The sequence below is a fragment of the Alosa alosa genome, chromosome 4 (genome assembly GCF_017589495.1).
Source record: "Alosa alosa isolate M-15738 ecotype Scorff River chromosome 4, AALO_Geno_1.1, whole genome shotgun sequence".
Lineage (NCBI taxonomy): Eukaryota > Metazoa > Chordata > Actinopteri > Clupeiformes > Clupeidae > Alosa > Alosa alosa.
In genome coordinates, this window is record NC_063192.1 from 1,747,545 (window position 1) to 1,754,670 (window position 7,126).

Below are 7,126 nucleotides of genomic sequence, written 5' to 3' on the forward strand. Positions count from 1 at the left end.
TTACAAGAGCTGGTGGAAGGGTTTTATGACGTTCAACAGCATACAATTATCAGCATTTCTTAATATTTCTAACTTATATATATATATATATTTATTTATTTTTTTTATTTTTTTTTTGGGGATTTGTGATTTTCACAAATGAAATATGGCAACACGACAGCTGAGTGTCCCAAGTGGCAAATTCATGAGGTTTTATTTAAAGGAACCATATGTAAGATTGTGGGCAAAACTGGTACTGCAATCACTTTCAAATTACTGTAGACTGGTTTATCCCCTCCCCCTCCCCCCTGACTCGAGATTGCCAACCCGGATGCTGAAACACTACTGACTTCGTGATTAGTAGATAGGTGGAGGGTGGCGCATCAGGCCAAAACACAATATGACATGACAAAACACAACATCAACATCAGTTGAGGGCTGCAACTTCACTTTTTAAATGACAATATCCTGGCTGGACTACTGTTGTCAGTGATATAAGTATTTGAAATTAACATGATTTCTTAATGTCTAGTGACATTTCAGGGCCATTTTATGATTAATTGAAATACATTTCTTACATATGGTTCCTTTAAGGCTTTAGCAACACAAAATTGAAGATTGAAACATAAAATAAGATTGCACAAAATTGTTTAACATAACATAAGACTGAACAATATTTTAAACAATTTCATAAATTGTGCTGTAAATGGAGTTAATAAGTGCAGAATCACATCATTCCCATGTCTCCCAGCCCACTCGGTAATTCATGCGCCACAAAATAGTCAGGGGGACAATTCTGAAAAGGGCTTCCGTTAAGACTTTTGCGGACATGTTTTGGTACAAGCTTTCACCCTATTTTTTTAGGTAGAAGACATCCATAGGTAAAATATTAGAGAACCAGAGAACTAAAGAGAACCAGTTTTCAAAGTGAATATCAGCTTGTAGGGAGAAACAGTGAAATACTGCATAAGTTATAATTCTTTAATGTCAAGGCGGAAATGTAGAACTTTAGATGGTGGTCTATGGTGCTATTTGACTTCATTAATGTACCATGTTGTAACACAAATTATATGTAATTAACATATCACTATAGTTCTTAATTCCATCCTAACATAACTGCTCTCTCACTTCTTTAGGGTTAGGGGTAAGTAACTAGTTAGTAGTAATAACTATATAATAGTCAAAAGGCAAAGGTATGTTTTTCCCCATCCAAGCAGTGACACTCAGGTAGGCAGCCAACAGAAGGCACCCAGGGACCATGTCCAGATGCTCAGTCTAGGTCCTGGTCAGGGACACAAAAGCTGGATGGTCCCCGTACTGTATAACCCAGAACACAAATATAACAACACATTTTGATTACTCTAAACAGGACAGCTTCGGCACAGATAAGACTGCTGCACCCCTGTATCATGCCTAAATGGCATTTGTATGGTATAGTTTTCATAGACAGGGGTATTTTCTAAGCCTCAAAGATACCAGAAATCCAATATTGCTGTGCAATAAATAAGTAATGAACAAATCCAGATCTTTACTGATGATTTAAATGATGCTATTTTATGTACACAATCATGTTGCCAGTTAAACTAATTGGCTGTAAAATTGTTCTCCATATGTTGTCGTTAGCATTAGTCCAGTTTTTGTATCTACTATCACCCCTTTGAATATATTCTAGATCTGTGTTCATGGCCGAATTGGTACATGGAAAACTTCAGTCCAGCAGAATGATTGTCATGGAGGGTGATGCCACTGTGCAGGGCGTTCTGACAAAAGTCCAAGATGCCATGGGAGCCTTTGACCCCTTGGTCCTGACAAATGGACAGGGGAATGATATACTTGATTCGGAGGGAACCAGAGATTAAAAAAATCTTTGTCTTTGTAGTCTAGATCAGGGGTTCTTAAACTGGCCTGGGTGCCCCTTTCGAAGGTTTGAATATTGTGTTGCTTACATTGGTCCCTCCAAAAAGTACTGGGTCATTTTAATCATAGAAAGTACAACATATTTTTCATATCTGTAAGGATCTGTTCCTGTTTTGTTCTCCCAGTGTAGTGTTTTTGTATTCCATTTTGTCTCCTTTGTTTACCTCCTGTGCCATGTGCTCCTTTTATTACGGCCTCTGACACAATTTTGTTTGGAGCCACTATGTCAGGAGTAGGGATTGTCTCGGACGCGCAGTAGCTGACTTGTAAACAACTTAAACGTTTATTATGTTCGAAATTCTTCTGTTACATATCAGTCATGACTACAACCACGGTCAAAAAACTGTCCCCTCTACTCCCGCCACCTCATTCCCAATCACCTTCACCCTACCACCTGTATAAGTGATCAGCCAAAGTAGGCGACCATATCTGTGCCCTAATCACCTGTGGCTAGGCAATATCATAAACCACTGTTAATTATACTAACAAAATATGAAATAACATAAAATAGCTTAAATGGCTCCAACACCTGTTTCAACAAAAGAGGCTGGTAGCTCTTGGTTTTAAAGCGTAGATTTTATCCTCGTATCGGGTGGTCTTGGAAAATGGGATCAGTTCATGAGAAGGAAAGCAATCCAGGCACTCCAGGAAAGGTGACTGAGGAAGGTATATTTAAAAAGCCTTTATTTGTTACTGGCTAATCCATAGCATAAAACGCCTACATGTTTGGACCACACTTGGTCTTCATCAGGGCATGAGGACTTAGGTCTCACCCAGAGCCATAGAAAAAGAGAGTTGCGACACTCTTTGAAGTCGGCGCCACACGGTCCGTGGTTCACGTACGCTTCAACAGTTCCAAACAGCTCTTTGCATGTCGTGTTATTTCAATGGGATAGACAGCAGTGAGTGCGTTATTGAACAGGAAACATTACAACAAACCAAAAACGAGTGTTATTACGTGTTAGCATGCTTACATTATAGTGTCAATTACATATTGCGAGTATAATTGGTCTGCAACATCGATCCAAAATATGTTCTTTGGTAGTTCTAACATTGAAGGTTTGTTTCCTTGCTGGACATAAGCTGTTATTGGATTCCTACATTTGCCTGCATCACGCTACAGTACATATACTTTACTTACATTGTCAAAACGTAGGCTATGCATTTTGTATCCTTTTTGTGTGTGGACATTAGATCCAGTGTCCTTTTCAGTTCGTTTGGTGAGATGAGATGAAGGTGCCCCCCCACACACACACACACACACATACACAAATCTACCACACAACTTAAATCATTGTAAGACTAGCAATAAACGTCTATCAAATATATTACATGTGAATAGCATTCAGTAGCCTAACAGCTTAAAGTTTGATCAATGCATTACATCTGTTCAGTTATTTTAGAGAAATAGCATAAAGGTGGCCACCACACAGCCTTGGTAACATTTTAAGACTAGCCATAAACATGTCAAAAACACATATGCTAAATAAGAATCAATAACAACTTAAATGTGAAAAGTTTGATCAATACTGCAAGATAAGACACCCACTGTTTCAATAACACACTTAACAAAATAAGCAATCAACTGTTTCAATATAATACTTATAACTTATATTTCAGCTGGCTGGTGAGACTACAGCATGAAAAGGATGACTGATATACAGGTATGTTGGGTTTTCAATAGAATTTGTATTAAGTTTTTAATGTGTGTTTAAAACAAGAACAGGAACAAATGCAAAAAAAGACTGGGAGGAAGGTATGGTGACACTGCAACTGATTTCAGTTTCCAACGTTTGAACAACAACTGTGTGTGAACTACACAAAAGCTCTCCATATACTCTGTACACCTATAAGAGGGACATGTTAAGGAGGATGCAACACATTTGGCTGGAGTCAGGAGTGTTATGGGAGGTGTGGAAGATGCTGGATCAACACATTTCCCTTTGTGTAAGGGCCCCATTGTGTGGACCTCAAACATAAAAAATGATCTTATCTGACCATTCCAGTCATATATCGCACACCCTTCTTGTCCTCTGCATCCTTGGTCCTGGATAAGCAGAACAGGCACAGTGGAGAATGGAGGGAGCGAACAGAGCAGGTAACACTTAGTGTATACTTGGGACAACACATAAGTAGCAGAAACATAAGCAAGAGGCCATCTCCAGCAAGAGGCCAGCAAGAGTTTTACATACCCATACACAGCCAACCATTTGCAAGGCTGGTTGGGGGTGCCACAAGCCCAAACAAAAACTATAACAATAACAACATGAAGAATGATTTTTTTGGGGATTACTTTCAGCGTGATCTTACAAAGATCACTGACCCTGATCACTGAAAGGCAATGCCCTCTTGTCACGTCAGTCTCTTCCATGCAAACTTCGCTATTTGACAAATTACTTGGCAGACAAAGCAATCAAAATTATTACACCAAGAACACCAACACGAAATGTAAAATTACTGAAAACTAAATGAACTGAAACCTGAAATTGATTATCAGTTGGAGCAAAAACTCCTACTGTAGGCTACTATACAGACGCCACTGTCCCGTTTGGAATAGTGGCACAGGACTGGGCTGGCAAGGGACACAAGAGCCACGCACCAGTAACAACAACAATAACTTATAATAGTCTAGGTTTTGCTCCTACTGCTTCCCCTGAAATTCATAACTGAAATCCCCTCGTTCACGAGTCGTGGACACTAGCCTACTTCATGTCATGTTCAGCCCATGCACGGTTCAGTTCATAACGCCATAAAACTTGCCATCTAGCAAGCTAATCTATATCAGATTTAAAGACAATAATCACATTTATTTGCTCAATTTTTCACTTGAAGAGCGTTAATCACAAACCCATTGATAACCAGCACATCTGAATATAGAGTTACCATGCTGAATGAAATGTATTTTATCAAGATAAAGTTTGTGTTCCCCCTCATAGCATGTCTAACGTTAACTACGACGGAGTATTAGGGCCACACATGAAGGAAAAAAATATTTTTGCCATGACGAGATTAAACTCGACATGTCGACTTTAAAGTCGCCATGTCAACATTAAACTCGACATTTCGAGAATAAAGTTGAAATATCATGTTGACTTTAATCTCGACGTGTCGACATTAAACTCAACATTTTGAGAATAAAGTTAGTTTGGAGAGAGAACGACCGCTCGGGACGATTGAAAGGGAGGACGAATGAAACAATGCAACAAGTGCAACAATGATTCAGAGTGTTCGAGTGCAACAATGATTAGACATAGGCCTATATCATGTGGACAAAACATAGAACATATTAACCTACGTTGCTCAGCCAAATACTTTGCTGTTAGGTCCTTATCACAGAGTTACAGGCGATAAATGCGATGGTCAAAAGTAGCCTAAACGTCATAGCGGTTTATTTATTTATTGTAGGCCTATTATTAAAGTGTTGTTCTAAACATTTAGTTGTTGCATCTAAATGTTCAACTTCATGCTTATACACTAGAGGCATACTAGGCTTCCTCCCCAATCCTAGACTTTCACGTTGCTTGTTTGTAATGGATGCAAAACAGCCCATTGCTGAATGTCTATGGAGGGACGAATGAAGCTGTCCTCCCGACCACCCCATGTAGGCTAGTAGCCTACTTGCACACATATGCACACAAAGTGCATAAATAAAGTGCATGCACACATATTCTCTCACGGGATTAAAATAGTATATATGCTTTGGCTAAACCTGTGTTTCTAGCCTCCTATAGGCTACGTATTGCAGGTGAGACATGGAAAAGCAGTTTTAGAAAAATGAGTTTTGCCATGTTATCCTATGGAGAGTGATGCCCGTGGGTCATGAAGGGCAGTTATTTGGATGTGCAGTAGCCTTAACCACGTAAAACAGAGTGAAATAACATTTTGTATAGAAACATTATATCATTGGATACATATATTTTTCTAGCTATTTAGCCTAAACGGCATAGTATTTCCATAACCGCGAGACAGCACTTCACGATGACGGCAATCTATCTGAAATAACACCTATTTGAAGCCCATTTTTCATGTAATATATTGTGTATTAGTGGAGGCTACATATCTTAAACTGTGTAGGCTATGTAAACAGTAGGGCCTATTGCGAGTTTAATGTCAGCATGTCGACTTTAAAGTCGACACGTCGAGATTAAAGTAGATATGATATTTCAACTTTATTCTCGAAATGTCGAGTTTAATGTCGACATGGCGACTTTAAAGTCGACACGTCGAGATTAAAGTCGACATTAAATTTCAACTTTATTCTCGAAATGACTTTAAAGTCAACATGTCGAGTTTAATCTCGCCATGGCAAAAATATTTTTTCTCTTCATGTGTGGCCCTAATACTCCGTCGTAGTTAACACTATGTAGCCTATGTGAATGAGCTGACTAGCTAACATAAGCTAACACAATCAGGTTTAAAAAATATAGCATTATAAACATAATAAAAACCTGTTGAAAACCAACCTATCATCTAAAGTTGCCCTACTACAATAGGCTAACCTATTTTGTCTGTTTTGTCTGAAATTCATTATTGACGTAGGACCATTATCTTTAAGCTAGCCTCTCTCCACATCAAGGTTTGCAGGCTAACTTTTGGCTTTGAAATTTCGGTCAACATTTAAGCTATAAATATCAGTTAAACAAGCAGCACAAAAACTATATATGCCAATTGAAAAAACGTTGTACCTTCGTCTACTTACCACTGACAATATCAGGCAGAAAGCAATGGAAGCGAATGGGACTAAAGCCGTGAATGTCAAAGTTAGGAACTTTTGAGCTCAGCATAAGCGGAAGTAGCCTGGAAAAAGCGCCGCCATTGTTTCCTATGGAAGTCTATGGGACTTTTAGCGCACGTGGAACACTTAATTATAAAAAAAGATTACACGCATATGTTGAATGAAATTTGACTTGTGCTGCAATTAGTAAATCAATATACAATTAAGACAATAAAGAGACCAAAATGTGTTAATTTATGTTGCTAACAAAACCTATACAACAGAAAACGTTCGTCTTAACACATAAATTTGCAAAATCTACCAAAATTATTTGTATGTGGTCGTCACGTTATCTGTCATTGATTTGGGCTAAGGCGTATTACTTTATTTAGCTTCATCTAACTAGTTTATCAGGTGACCAGTCGGCAAAAATGCTTGTTTGGTGATGAATGAGACATTTTACTGCACAACAAAATTATTACATGTTGGGCTTAGAGGGCAAACTGTAAGATTTTG